Here is a 15,319-nt window from a genome sequence, read left to right as displayed (position 1 = left end):
ATTTAGAATTAGTATCAATGTCCAAGGAAAAAATGCACTAACCACTGACAAAGACTGGATATGACACAAATATTATGGAGTGGGAGAAAAAAAAGGCAGGAAGATAAAATAGTGATGCAGACCAGATTGCCTGGTGAAACAGATGCTAACAACATATTAGGAAGTAAAGGCAATCTTCTGAAAAGAAAAAAAAAAAAAAAGAACAAAGCCATAGAGACAGAATATCCTTAATGTGTACTCTGGGTGGTAGTTGGGACCACAGTGGGTACACAGTCCACATATTCCAGGGGTGAACTAGAAATGAGAAAATAGAATATAGGTATGGTATTTGGTGACACTGCAGCCGTAACGTCTATGTTCCCTGGTGTCCACAATCCAAGCTGAGGACATTGAATAGCAGAAAAATCTTATAGGATAATCTAGAGGATGGTTAAAAGTCTGGAAAAGTTGCACCAGAGCAGAAGATTATAAAAGAGCTCAGTTTCTTGAAGAATTTGATAAAGATGACTGTCTAAATCTCTCCGCATTAAGAACTTTTTTTTCTTTTGTTTGGGTTTGGGGTTTTTTTATCTATTGGATAAAGACATCAGAGCATTCAGTGTCTGGAAATACAAATTTGGTAACTTCAGACCAAAAATAAAACACACATGTTTTTACCAGACAGGGGCACCTAATCTCCAAAGGAATAGATGTGGTGGCTATACAAGGTTCTCTATCACTGGCAATTTGAAAAATACAGATTGACTGTTTCTCTTGAAGATATGTGCCTTACTTCCAAAAGGAAGTCATTCAGGGAAGTAGTGGTCTGGCCTGTGCTCTCCTAGAGGTCAGGATCGACGTGCAGGCTGCTCCCATCTGGCTTTGTAAACCTTGAATCTGTTCCTTAATTCTTTTACAGGGAGGTCTGTTCTTTTGGGCTTTGCTTTTCCTATTGAATTGAAATTAGACATGATTGTATTTGTAGCATTAATTCTCCCAGACAACCAATAAATCAGACACATATTTTGCTTGGGATGTTTAGTTCACTTTAGCCACAAAAAAAACTAAGGAGGAACTTGGACTGGAACATGGGTATTACAAAGGGAGGAAGAGATAGCTTTATGGGCTGTGATGAGATGACCTCATCCAACATTGCCTTCCTTAGATGTCAAAACCCTAATTGTTCGAGATTGTTGTTCTCTATTTGTTGTTTGCTTGTTTTCTTTTAATTGAGGCAAAACTTAAAAACAGAGTGAAAATTCACAATGGAGCCAAACAGAGCGAAAAGTCACAATCGAGCCAAAGCAGGATGAGCACTCTCTTTTCTTCCCCCCCCCCCCCCCCCCCCCCCCCCCGGAATTATCCCAGGATTTTAACTTCAAGTGGGTTTAATCTCAGGACTCCAACCTCCCTGTAGCCACATGTTGAATCAATTGAAAAGCAACCAACAGGTAAATATCTCTATCACGGCACTGCTAATAATGCAGCAGACCTCTAGCAGAAGAGGAAACCCTTTTGACCCCTCTTGTGAAAGCTTTTCTGTGGCCTCGAGTTTGGTTGATTTTTTTGTTAAACTGTCATTACAAATGCAAGAAGCAGACACCTGCAAGAAGCTGATAACTCTACATACATCAACAAGGAGGGAAAGCAGAGGCAAATAGGTTTTATTTGGCTTTAACGGAGCACCAGGGAGAAATACGCAGAGAGATTGACTGACAAGGGCTTCAGTAGAACCCGTCAGCTTGTAATGTGAGAAAGTGCTTGCAAATGAACAAAACTAGGACACTTTGCCTGAAATATTCTGCTCTTTCCCCATTGTTTCCTACCCTTCTGTGTTGAGGTCTGACCACAGAACAAGGCACCACTGCCGTTCCGTGTATCCATCTGGAACATGTCAAGCCTTGGCAGCCCGCCCCCATGCAAAACCCTGAAAAGGGAAGGAGGTAACTCTTTTGTATTTTTAAAACAAAAAATTCTCCTGTGGACTACACAATCCTATCAGAATTTGCATTCTATAAAGAGACATGCTGTGTTCAGCACATAATTGGGGAACTCTCAAGAAACCTTTAACTGTTCGAAGAGTGTCAGAAGAACATAACAGAAGCTGAGAAGATAACGTGGTCTTCATGAGGCAAAGAATGAACACATTAGGGTTATTGGAGGCATCTACTCTCAAATTAGAAATAAAACACATCTGCCTGCTTCTGGGCAAAAATTGTTCATGAATGAAGTAATTGTTTCATATCAGACAATTAAAGAAATTACGAAGAATTTTGTTCCTGCTGCTTGAAAATGTTTAGCCCTAGAAAAAGTGAAATATTGAAGATTTTACAGAGCTATTTGCTAAAATTAAAATATTAAACCCAATTCTCAGACAAATTTTACTGCTGGTGCCATCTCATGTTCCAATTTTACTCCTATAGGACTGGGGATTTTTCACTGTCTTCCTCATGTTGTTTTAAAGGGCTTTGTTGTTTCATTAAATACCACCAAAGCTTCTAACAGTAGAGAAGCATGTCCTTCAGGAGATGCAGGTAGTACCTGTTTTATTTAACATGTATACTGTATACACAGTATAAAATTTGCATTGTGGCTGTTGTACATATCTTCTGTTAAATCCTCTTCCACTTAACAGAAGCCTGTAGGTATATCTCATGTCCAAAATCATAAGGAAAATGACAGTTTCATAGCTTCAGTAATGGGTAAATTCAGGACTTAGAGGGCTTATCTCTAAGATAGCAGCTTTTTTACCTTTTGTGCTTTGCTTCATCTTGGTAGTGGAAGAAAAGGTGCTTCACATCTGTTTAGATTTTTTTTTAGTTGCTTGAGTTGCCTTGTTTTCCCTTGCTGCTGCAATTCCATTTCTTCACCAGAATTTATCACAACCTTAAAAGTCAGAGATATCTAAAAGGCAATGCATATTCAGAATTTCAATGTATAAAATTGAGAACTGGGATTCTGTTCTAGCAGATAAGCTCAGCTGCATAAGAATATTCATTTAACACACATTAAAAATAATTTCTAGAGTGCTTCTAAACATCTCCTTCCCAGCTGTTTGTTTCCATAGAACATCAGAAGACATAAGGACTCTGTGAGCTGATCACATTTCACAGGTACTTTCTATCTGAAGGAACTTTTCAGGAAAAAAACCAGGAAAAATTTATCATCTTACCATTTTTATAGATAAAAAGTTACACAAAAAGAAGTCTATCGGTTATAAAAGAGACTGAGGTAATGATTTCATATTTTATTCTAATTCCTGTTTTTAGGGGAATTAGAATTACAGCTATTGAGTCTGTGAGAAGACACTTAGATTCACGAGACCACAGCAGTCTTTGAACCTTATTTTTTTTTTTGTTTCTTTCTTTATTTTATTAAAACAAAAATATGTTGGAAAGTGTCATTATATTATTGATGACAGTGAAGTCACGGCATTTTTAGCCAGTTGAGGTTTTGCTCCACAGTGGTTTTGGTAATTTACAACACAGCAAGTGATGCATTGTGCCAGGGTTCAGTGACTATTGTTCTGTTTGAAGGAAAAAGAGATTTCTGAGGCCCAAAGATTAAGATATGTATCACTTTCTCTTGTGGCTCAATGCCCCTCCAAGGTTTTACCTTCAGTCAAATACATGGGTTTGTTATGTTGAATTGCACTCATTACCCAAATGACACTATTCCCATGCCATGCCATGCCATGCCATCCCAACCCCCAACCCTTGACTTTTTGTTTGAATTCTGTTCCTAAAAGGTAACCTGACATATTTTTGTATTTCCATGAAAGCTGTTGTGGTATTTTCCCTTGCTCAGCACCCCACTAAATCATATCAGTGTCAGATAAAGTGAACTGAGAACTATTACTCTAAAAACTGCAAAAATTACCATATGACAAAAGTGGTAGCACACAGTTTTAAAACAAATGGAAGTACACAAGTTTTTAACACAATGAATACAAACTTCTGGCATGCATTGCCACAGGAGGTTGTAGGGACAGATAGAATCCAGGACTTAGGCAAATTTGTGGATAGTGAGTCCATAAAATGGACTAACAGGGCTAGTAGGGGATGTACTCATTAGCATCCTTAATTCAATGATGGTGTGTCCTGAGGACCTCACGTTGTGGCTGGGTTTGTGTCTTACATCAAAACTGCATATCCTGTTGCTGCTGCCAGCAACCAGCTACAAAATCAGCTAGCCTGAGAGCCAGCTGGACCTCAGCTCTGGCCTCACAGGCAAGAATTTTCTCCATCCAGAATGTAGAATTTATTCAATCCAACCTTTAATATGGAAAACTGAAATTTTCTCCTGGATTTTTTTTTTTTTTTTTTGCCTTACTGTGAACAGCTCAACATGTCATGCTTTCAGCAAAAGGTAAGGGGAGCCTGAGATCTGTCTGCTGTCAGGATGGAGAAGACAAAGAAAAGACAGAGAGAAGAGCCAGGGCTCCCAAGGATGTCTGCTGACCGTGGAAGAAATACAGCTAAAAGACCCAAGACTGTGTCAAGCTGGAACAAGGAGGAGAAGCAAAGGTTTCTCTGCTGCTTGCAAAGGTCTCTGAAGCTTTTTGCCGCTCTGTGTCAGCTGTGGCTTACACATCCTTGTCTATGGAAGGAAGGGATAGAATAGTTTTGTTTTCAGAATCTCATTCTGAAAGGGATAAAATTTTCCATTTGTTAGAGTGCTTTCTATTTTATTCCTATTCTTTTTGAAATTTTCTATCTGCTGGCTGTTATGCTGAGAAGCAGGCCAGGGAAGAAGCTTCACAAATAGCTCCCCTAGTGCAAATTCATGTTTGCAAAGGCCTTTTTTCTTTTTCACTGTTGCTATTCTCATAAGTGAAAGGCAAGTCTGAAAGTCTAAAAGACCAGATAATGTTACAATGTTCAGATGAATTTCATTTTTATAATTTTTATGGCTTTGCACCATATTGTTTGTCAGTTAGTAGGAATAGATCAACTTTCTACCAATTCTGAAAGCTGATCATCTCCTTTCCTCTTTAAGAAAAGCAAAACAAATTGCATTTTCTTGGATAACCCAGCCAAGTGGTCTCGTCTTCCTATAAGACTCTCCTTGTTTAAGTGTTTATGCCTATTTGTTGTACATGCTTTTGCACAAGTGGCCAAATGTTAATTCTTTATCACAAGCATAATGCAGTGAGTAAAATCTGTGATTTTAGGGCTGGGATCTTTTGCATCAGTAAGAGATTTAAGAAGGGAAAAGGAAGATCTAATGGGCAAGGAACAGGAGCTGCCCTTCTCTGATGACTTCCTCAGCAGCCACTTGGAGGAATGGATGTTATGGCAGCATTTAAAGCAGCCTTTTGTCCTGAACAGCATGTGTGTACAGAGTGCTCATAGGAGAGGTCTTTTTTCTCATTCTGTATGTCAGAGCTGGGTGTGCTCAGTTCAGGTGCACCTTTTAGGGTGAGGTCTCATCTTGACTTCCAAGCAGTGCCAGCACAGCCAAAAGAGAAGCTCTTGGAGCTGGCTCCTCCAAAGGCAGCAGCTGAGATCTTTTTGGTGGCACCTCACCTGCCCCCAGCTGCTCATGGGACTGCAGATGTGTCCCATGGGCACAGCTGCTGTGCTCTCTCTGGCACCCTGGTGCACGAGAACCCATGAGCAGGGATAGCAAAGCCTAGGCTGCAGCCTTGCAGGATGCTCTGGAAGAACAGCGGCATTTTCCTGGAGCTGAGCGGCGGGATCCAGGAGTAACTACAGCTCTGCAGTGCCACAGAGGTGTGCAGGGGTGCAGGATGCAGAAAAGGGTCCTGGGTGTCCCTGCTGCAGGGTGTGTGCTCAGCCTTTGGTCTCCCGTGCCCTGGCAGAGGTTTGCTGACCCTGTGACACACACCCCAGCGTGTCTCACACCTTCTGCTGGGGGCAGGACCCGGGACAAGGGGGGCCATACAGTACACTGCCTTGGCAGCCTGCACTTTCTTTTTTAACAATATGAATTAGTAGTTGTTATTAGCATAAAATCACCAGTTAAAACACTCTCAGCTCATTTTTTAACAGTGGAGCTAATTGCCCTTAAGTGCCTGAGCTCCAGCAAAACGAAATGGCACCTTTGTGCAGAAACCCCCAGCGTTTCCCCGGTACATCCATAACGACCTTTAAAATAAGCCGTTACAATTCTGACATGGTACCAGCCTGACACCTTGGGCTGGGATTTAATTTTGAGTTATAGCAGCGTTAGGAAAACATATGATGTGGCCGTTTGTTTGCAGAAAGAAGGGGGAAAAAATCATAAAACCCTCTCTTTTTATGAGCTGTCGCTTGATTCGTTCCTGGAGCCCCAAGTAGCAAGCGTCTAAATCAATGCACACAGCTGTTCTTGCTTCTTGGAGCCCAGCAGGTGTACTGCCCAATGTGCCTGCCATGTCCCCCCACTCACATAACAAATAATAACGTCTTACACACACCAGCCATCCATCACAGTTATGGCCAGCCCTGGTGAGGCTGCTGTTCTCAGAGTAGCGTGGAGATTATTTTTTTTTTCCTTTTTCCTTTTTTTTTCTTTCTTTTTTTTTTTTTTTACTGTAGAAATACCCTGCCCATGGATTATTAGTCACACTTTCTGGAGTCCTTTAATTGAATAACCTTTGGCACTTGTGGCAAAGGGGAAAAAAAAAGGAAAAACAACAAAAAAAAAAAAATCAACCCCAAGCCCCCCACACCACAGTGTTTATTTGTGTTAAAAAACAATAGGCATATTGTGACTGGCGAAATCAATTAGTCTTCCTCTGCAGTAAGGGCCCACATCTGGTGTGATTTAAGTTAATGTAAGGGAAGGGCCGCAGAGGCCCGAAGACCCCGAGTTCTCATTTCAACAGGTGACAGAGAAGGCATAAAAGGCTAATATATACTACAAGTGCGGAGGCGAGGCTATAAATACTGGAAGGTTTACTTAGGAGGTAAAACAAAGCTAACCAATAATGCAAAAATAAATACCTTCCTGAGACAGGCTGTCACCTGGCATGTGCAGAGGCAGGAGGAGGTGACGGGAGAGGGACAGGAACAGCTTGGGAGGCACGGGGTGCTGGGCTGCATGGAGGAGCTTGGCTTTCTCTTTGGCTTGGAGCACCTTCCCTCCGTGGGGAAGATAACAGCAGGAGAAAGACAACAGAGTGTTTGTCCAGATCCAGCATGATTTACCTCGCTGGGGTCTAAAGGAACTTGTGAGATCCCCTGGCTCTGCCTGTATCTGCCAGCCCATCTCAATTTGATTCTGTCACATCTGCTGTCCTGTTTATTTTACCTCACTTGTGCCACAATGGCACACGAGCGGTTGTGTGCGTACTGAGAGTTGGTGCGCATCACTGAGAGGGAAAGAGTATCAGAGCATCAGATAAAGTAGATTTTCTATTTTTTATTTTCTTAGCAAATTAATTTTTCAGAATTCTAGTTAGATCCGTAAGCCCTCCAACTCCACAAGCCTGGTTTTCTATGGATTTGTATCCTACATTCCTACAGTTCTTCTCTTATTCTGCTGTTGCCCAAAGCCAACTCTCTTGTCAGTACCTCCAGTGCTCCTGGCTTCTCCTAGACCTTCCCCTGTTCTCTCCATCTGACGACAATATTCCCAGCTCCTTCCTATGCCTTTCAATTACTGAAAACTCTCATATGTCCCTTTCTCCATTATTCAGCTGTCCATTCATATAAAATTTTAAGGAACTTATCTAAGAGCCATTCTACTTCCCTCAGATTTGCTTGATTCTGTCCTTGAGGTTCAGCAGGTCTTGGGGAAGGGACTGACACGTTCAAGAGGATGGATGCTGCAATTATAAATGCTTTTCACTTTGCCAAGTAGACTGAAGTGTGTTCTGCAAACACCACGTGTGGCTTTGTAAATACACATTTCTCCACAATTCATACGAGGCCACAACGTTCAAACTGATGATTTTGGCCACTTCTCTCCAATACATTCCTGTAATGCCTGGGCCATTTGCTGGAGTCTCGCTGTGCATCCTGGGCCAGTCACCCCCATAATCCTGACACAGCTGGAATTTGAGACCCTTTGAACTGGGAAGCCACCGCCAGGGTGGGTGCACACAAAGAGAGCAGAGCCAGCTAAGGAGTGTCAGGACCCTTGTGTTTGCCTGGCAAGGGAAGAAGGCAGAGTGTTTGTGGAGCAGCACCCTCCTCTCTCCAGCCTTGCTGTATCTGTACAATGTACAACTTGACTGGATTTGATATATGAGAGGACATTGCCTTAACAAAAAGATGCTATTATTATAATTACTGTTACTGAGCTTTTTGTATCCTCTTATTAACAGACACCTAGGAGGAGGAAATATGTACTTCATATGGTCTCTGAGTATAAAGACTTCTGAGAAAACACCACCTCAGTCTGAATCAGTGTTACTTTGTAGTGGGGATGTGTTTTTGTTCTCCAGCCCCAGTCACTTGTCCAAGTTGGAAATTCAATTATCTAATTTTAATTTCTTCACAGCAGTGATAAAGTCAGCCTGCAGCCAGAGCCTCCATTGCTCTCCTTACAGAGACTATAGGCAGGTACTGGGACTTGAAATAATATCACAATGATAATAAAAGGTTTTGTTGTGTTGGGTTTTTTTTTACTTCAGTTTCCAACAGCTGGTTGCCAGTTGCCCTCTGACACAGACACATAAAAGGGAAGTAGTGAGTCCTGTACCAGCAGGGATCACTGGAAGAAATGCAGCCCTCATAAATCAAGGCAGCACTGTTACATAGCTTTAGTACAATGAAGTGCACATGTGCAAGGGTGACTGAAGAGGGACCCCACTCACCGGCTGGGAGCAAACACAGCATGGTCTCAGGGAAAGGGTATTCCTGCCACCATGGCAGGCAGCAGGGAGGAGATGCTTGGGATGGGGAAAGAGTCCTGATGGCAGCAGTCTAAGCAGAAGGTTTTCAGGGGATTTCCAGCCTTTTGCCAGTTAGCAAGACCACAGCAGTGGAGTTCCTACTCTCCCCATAGAGGTGTAGATCACTGCTTGACACACCTTCATGGCAGGATGGGAAATATCTTTAATTTGCCTTAATATACCCCTTGCTTTTACTTGTGCCCACGTAAATCACCTGTAGCAATGATAATTTCTCCCTACAATGTTAGAAGCCTTGGAGAGATTACTAGTGTCATCTTGTCACTGCAACAGATTGAAGTCGGACGTGTTTCTTCTTTCAGTCTTCCTTCAGTTGATTCATCACTTTTAAAACCAGTCCTAAACATAACCCTGCACAGCACTAGCCAAAGAATGTCAGCCCTAACTTCTACACTGAGCTGTATAACCTGAGCCTCAACTAGGCCAAAGATGCCTATCATTTTCTGAACAAAGAAATCACAAACATTATTCCAAGAGTAGGGAATCATGCTGGGCTGGGCAGGCCTTGTAGGTGCAACATTTCCTATAGTTCAGCTGTTTATCTCATGCACCCCTTTCATTCTCATTCCCCGTTTCTTGAGTTTAAATGTAGTAAAGATGCAGGCTGGAAAAAGACTTCCACCTCAAGAGGAAATGATTCAGGTTTTTTCCCAGGTAGCTTCTTCCATGAACACCACTGGATTCTCCTACATCAACCTCCTCTCAGTGAGACAGAAGTCTGTGTCATCAGGTTCAGGGTGCCTCTACAGGATGGAGGGATCATTCTGGCATACTCATCTAGAGGAAGCAACTACCAGCAGCTTACCCCATACTCAGGAGACAGGACCATCCAAGGCAGACGCTGAGCAGATTGAATTGTTCAGGAGCTCCGTGGATCACCTCTGATCCATGCCATACATTTTTGAAAGAAGCACAGCAGTAACTTCAAGACTTTGGGAGCTGAGAGTCTTCTGCTCATTCCAAAGGTTAAATATTGTATGTTCTCCCTAGCTTAAATTCGGGTTACAGTCACTGGATTTTTTATTTACTGGGTTAATTAATATCAGACATCTTCTCCCAGATATACACTGTTTGAAGCCCTGGAATGGTTCATTCCTCTCTGTCAGGGACAAAGCTCAAATTTAACAGGGAATATTTGAAGTGTATAGATCAGTTATGCAAGAAACTCTTCAGTGGTCCTATCAAAGCAATTAACAGGGGTGACACAATAGAATTTATCAGCACACTGTTATGGAGACCTCGATTTGGGATAAGCATTGAAGGTTTCACATAGTCAGCAATTTAATTTCAATAATATTTCATAACAAGTGCTTATTTTCATCACAAAATGCATTATCAAATATTGCCATGGATGGAGCCCGCACAAGCGACCCCAGAGCCACTCGCTGCTGTGAAGGAAGTTAACTCCATCCCATCCAGACAAAGCTCAAACGTGAAGCTCCATCTTCAGGATGTGACCTCCCCATCCATCCACCTGGTTCAGGTGGCAGACAGAGCTGGCACAGCCATTATGTGGGTGTGGAAGTGTGTGGAAGAACAGAGACTTCACCCCCGTAAGGGGCACAGGTGAAAATGGGTTGAGGATAATTCATTCAATTCCAGCTTCCCTAATTTTAAATATTTTCAAAATTGACAAGACAGCAGAGAAGAGTCATAACAATTGTGTGGGTGCTATGGATACTTCAGCTATAGAAAAAGTGGAGAAACTTTGAGAGCCCATTGCTCTCTTCTGTTGAGTAGACTAATCAGAGGTGAGTGCGATACACTGTGGAAATATTTCCATGGAAGGAAAACAAACAATAAATGCCTTTGGGGTTTTCTGTCATCATAGGAAGGCTTAATTAGTACTGATGACAGAAAGATAAAGCCAGACAAATCCAAACTGAAAATAGAGACACACTTTGATAATAAAGATAGTCACTAGAAATTACCAGGAACAATGTTGGGAGTCTCTGTCTCTTCCTATCTTTAGATACATGTACTAATAAAAATTGAATTTTGAGGTCTCCCACCAAGTCTCAAGTGAAAGGATGAGAGAAAATAGCCTTAAGCCGTGCAAAGGAGGTTCAGATTAAATACTAGAGAAAAAAAAATCACTGAAAGAGTGAGTTGGCATTGGAATATGTTGCCCAGGGAGGTGGTGGAGTCACCACCTCTGGAAATGTTTAAGAGGTGTCTGGATGTGGCATTTGGGGATATGGTTTAGAGGTGATTGTGGGGGTGCTGGGTTGGACTAGATAACCTTCATGGTCTCTTCCAATCTTGATGATGCTGGGACTCTGTTACTCTGCCTTATGGTAACCAGGAGAATGGATTGGATGTTGAAATGCTCTTTAGTCTTCTGGGGCTGTGGGTTGAATCACCTCTTTATTTTTATAAAAAACTACATTTGCTATAGCTTTCTCTAGTAAGGCACATTGGAATAGACAGATTCCAAGGTACTGGAATACCTTATCTGCGAATTGCTGCTCTCAAGTCCTGTAACACTAGTGAGTTCAGACAGATTCATTGTATCAGTACAGATGCCATGTGGATGCTCTTAGGTTTTCCAGGGGTCTTTTGCAGTGGGGACACCAGAAACTTTCCATGCCTCTGTGTAACAGACTGGTTTATCATTCCTTATAAAGCCTTGTAACACAACTCCTCTTGTCCACTAAATGTTACAGATATATTAATTGCTAATTTAAATTTCTCATTAGCTTTATTTTTCTGGACACTCATAAAGCCTCATTAGTTTTTGGGCTTGTCTCTCACCTCAGTGTCATTGAAAATCTTTCCTAATGAAATGACATTAATAAATTACATTAACAACAAATGACATTTGTTAAAAGTCAGGATGCCATTCATTGCAAAGCTCTCAAAAAATCCAGACTCGGTGGGCCATACATTTTGTCTTCATGACTTAAAGCTCCTAAAGGTTTTCTCTTTTGTGTTCTGTTCGAACATTCATGGATTTGTGGAATATGATACATTTTGTTTGCTTTGTCCGTATTGTCTGCTTTTCAAGATGAACTCTGAGCAATTACTTCGTGCAAGCATGTGGAGTTTAAATAGGTGCTAAGTACTTTCAAACGGAATCTGTAACAAATGCCTGTGCATGTGTGCCCTGGGTTAAGCACTTAAAGAAACTAAAAGTTGCTGTACTACTGGATGATGGAAAACGACTGGAAAGGTTCAACAGACTGTGGGACTGCATCAAAGGAGGGGGTTTGCTGGCATGTTTGCAGATGCTTTTTTTCCAGTTCAGCCAGCTGTAGCATAAATATGGTGGAATACGCTTCATATATGTCTGATAAAAATGTGTGTTGACTCATTTGTCTTAAAGCAACGCTTGTCAACAAATACTAAATAGTTTTGTGTATAATTTAAAATAAAATATAAAGAAAAGAAGGGAATAGAAAAAAAAATCTCCTAACCCAGTCAGTAAAATGAAGAGTCACTGAAGTAAAATTTTACAAATTTGAACAACTTCCTCTTCAAAAACATAGCTAGCAAAGTACATCAATAAACTATCCTTGGGATCTTTACCTTTTGGCTTGCCATGAAATTCTATTACCTTAAAAATTAAGGTAATATTAAGGTAATTTCAGGAAAAGGAATGAGTGAAATCAACCTCTCGTGGAGGATGGTGGACCCACCCTTTTGTTTGTCAGTGAGTGTGAATGTAAAGCTGTGCCTATTCCAAGAGTAATCACACTCTTTCCAGAGGACAGCATGTGGCTCCAAAACCTAATGCAAGTCTGCGCTGGAGTCTAAAACCGGTTTTGTTTTTATTTGATTTAACTTGGGCTACTTTTACCATTTCTGTTCCCCAAGAGATGGTGACAGCTGTGGTTTGGAAGCTCCCAAGGTAAAACTGCCTCTGCTAGGAGCGCTGTGCTCCAGGTGTGGATGGCTACACCGTAACCCCGTGTTCCATGCAGGTGGCAGGCTGCAGTGTTGGTAACTGTAGGATTTTATTTATTTAAATATATTTTATTTATTTCTTCCATGTCTCCTGAGCAAGGGAGGGCTGCAAAGCGGTGAGGGCAGAACCCTGGCAATGCATCCTCCCTGCAGCACGCTGTAATAGACAACTCGCTCCACAGAGCCATCAGGTGTGACACTGAGCAGGTTCCTCACCTTCCCCTGCTCTGCTGGCAGCACGTCAGACTATCCCTCTCTCCACACTGGCACAAGCTGCTCTGTTCCAACAGTGATGCACGAAGCACAAGGTGCTCCGAGGGGTTTGCAGGCATTAATCAACTGGCTGTGATTTGTAGCACTTAGGATGGAATATGATCATAAGAAGTGCCTCCATTTACTTATCTATAAATTACCTACAGCTATCCCCTGTCTTTCCACATCATGGTGATGGTGTGCAGTTAATTGATTCATGGGGGTAAAGAGCTTTCAGACCACCTGATGAAAGATGTTACAGAAGTCCGTGGTGGTGAGCAGGAGCGGTGTTTTGGCAGTGTGTTCCATGCCGTGGGGATGGTGTAAATGAGGTATTTGCTTCGCATTCTTGGGCTCCCTTCGTGTGTGGTGCAGGGAAGGCGGTCACCCTCCGTGAAAGCAGGTTTTATGTTGTGTGACATAAACGCTAGGGACCACTCTATGTGCTGGGACACATGATACAGCTGACTTGCGGGCAAAATAATATAACCCACACCTCCCTGCCACGTCGGGATAAATCCCAGAGTGCACCTCTCAGAACAAGCATATCCTGTCGTGAAATGTCAAGCAATCAACATCAATAAATAATGAGTTGAAAACAGCAAGGTGGCGTAAAACTGCACAGTCGCGCTTGGGAAGGTAGGGAAGCTGATTAAGTGTTATTTCCTGATCTGTAAATCATCAATTCCAAACTTCTTCGTGTGTTGTCTATAAAATATTGGCTGTGGGCCTTTTGTTATAAAAAGGTAACTAATTTTTATAGCAGCCCCGTAAATAGTAATTAACGTGCCACAAACCGAACAACATCCTGCTGTAAAAAAATGGGGAAACGCTGTGCCTATTTTTCTAGAGACCTGCATTTGTGGCCGGGTAGGGATGAATACTTGCTTGCCCCTGTTTGGGTGGGTAGGGGCACACGTGCTGCTGTGTTGGAAAACTCAAGCCCCTTGATTCTGTGCTACCTTAGGAACAGCCCTGACATGGGCTGGGAGGGACCAGTGATCTGAGGTTCTGGGTCTCCTTTTGGTGTCTGCCGTATCAGAGGAGGCAGAAAGGAGTGATGAAGTAGGTGATTACTGAACACAGCATTTTTCTTTCCAGCCTCTGTCACTTAATGTTTAGCTTATGCCCTGAAACATGAGAAGGACTTAGATCTGGTCTCAAAGCATTTTTTCTGAGTCTGTCCAATAAAACTGTATATGCTCTCATTATCCATATAAACCCCTAATCCCTTTCTGAACAGCAACAAACTGTTGGCCTCAGTGCTACAGTGAATCCCACAGGTTCAGCATTCCTACTTAAAAAGAAGAAAATCAACCAAGCCCCTATCTTTTTCCCCCACTTCCCCAGTTTTAAACTTATAATTTTATGCGTGTAGTCAGTGCCCCCTGTTCCCTAAGGAGTGGGTAGGCGGGCATGCCAAATTTCTTGTATGTTACACACTCTGCACATGGACCATGGGAGGATCTGGAGCTGGGAGGAATGGGAGGGTTGTGCAGCCCAGCCAGACCCAAGTTAGATGACCTGAAGCATGTGCACAGCTCTAGGAGGTGTTAATGGCCTGCAGCAACAATGGCCCTGCTCCTTTTGCCCCCCACTGCCTTCTTTTAGAATATTTGCACCTGGCCACATAAATGCTGAGGGCAGAGACCTTCAGATGCTCCTGCTGGCAGCTGCAGCTTCATGCCACAGTGATGGAGCTGAGCACAGAGCACCCACCTCAGCTTTTTCTGCCTTAAGCCTGGCTGCACGGCTTTAAGAGAGTAAGGAGGCAGCTGGGCTGCTAAATAATTTCCCTGGATTCTGGATCTGACTTTCTGTGAATCTTTCCTGATACAACTGCTGCACCTGGTTTATTTAAGGTTCTGATCCCACAAGGGCCCTGATGGGAGGGAGCAGACAGGGTCCCATGACGGGACATGGGCAGCCAGCAGCAGGTGCAAAACCCTCAGATGCAGTGAGTGAGCATGGCAATACATTAAAACAAGGATTAACAGAAGAAACAAGGGTTTCGGTGAGGTGAGGAGAACAACAAGGAGAAGCAGCACAGGTAGAGAAGAAGGGCTGCTTGTTAGAAGATGCAAGGTCATGATTCTCCTGTGGAAAGGAGCACTTGACCATTCTGCCCCTCTCTGTGCCACCCTGTGTCCCCCATGTTCACTCTGACTTTCACAAACCTTGTCTTCACTGTGGATTAGGGTCAGTCACACCATCTTTGGGTCAGGTAATGTTGTAGACATTCAAACAATGGGCACAATGGTCTGACTCCACTCTACAGGGGATGCTGCTCAGCAGCTTGGACCTGACATACAATTTTCC

The sequence above is a fragment of the Fringilla coelebs genome (genome assembly GCF_963513975.1).
Source record: "Fringilla coelebs genome assembly, chromosome: 2".
In the NCBI taxonomy this organism is placed as follows: Eukaryota; Metazoa; Chordata; class Aves; order Passeriformes; family Fringillidae; genus Fringilla; species Fringilla coelebs.
The sequence above is the reverse complement of the archived record's forward strand: the minus strand, read 5'-3'. Positions refer to the sequence as shown.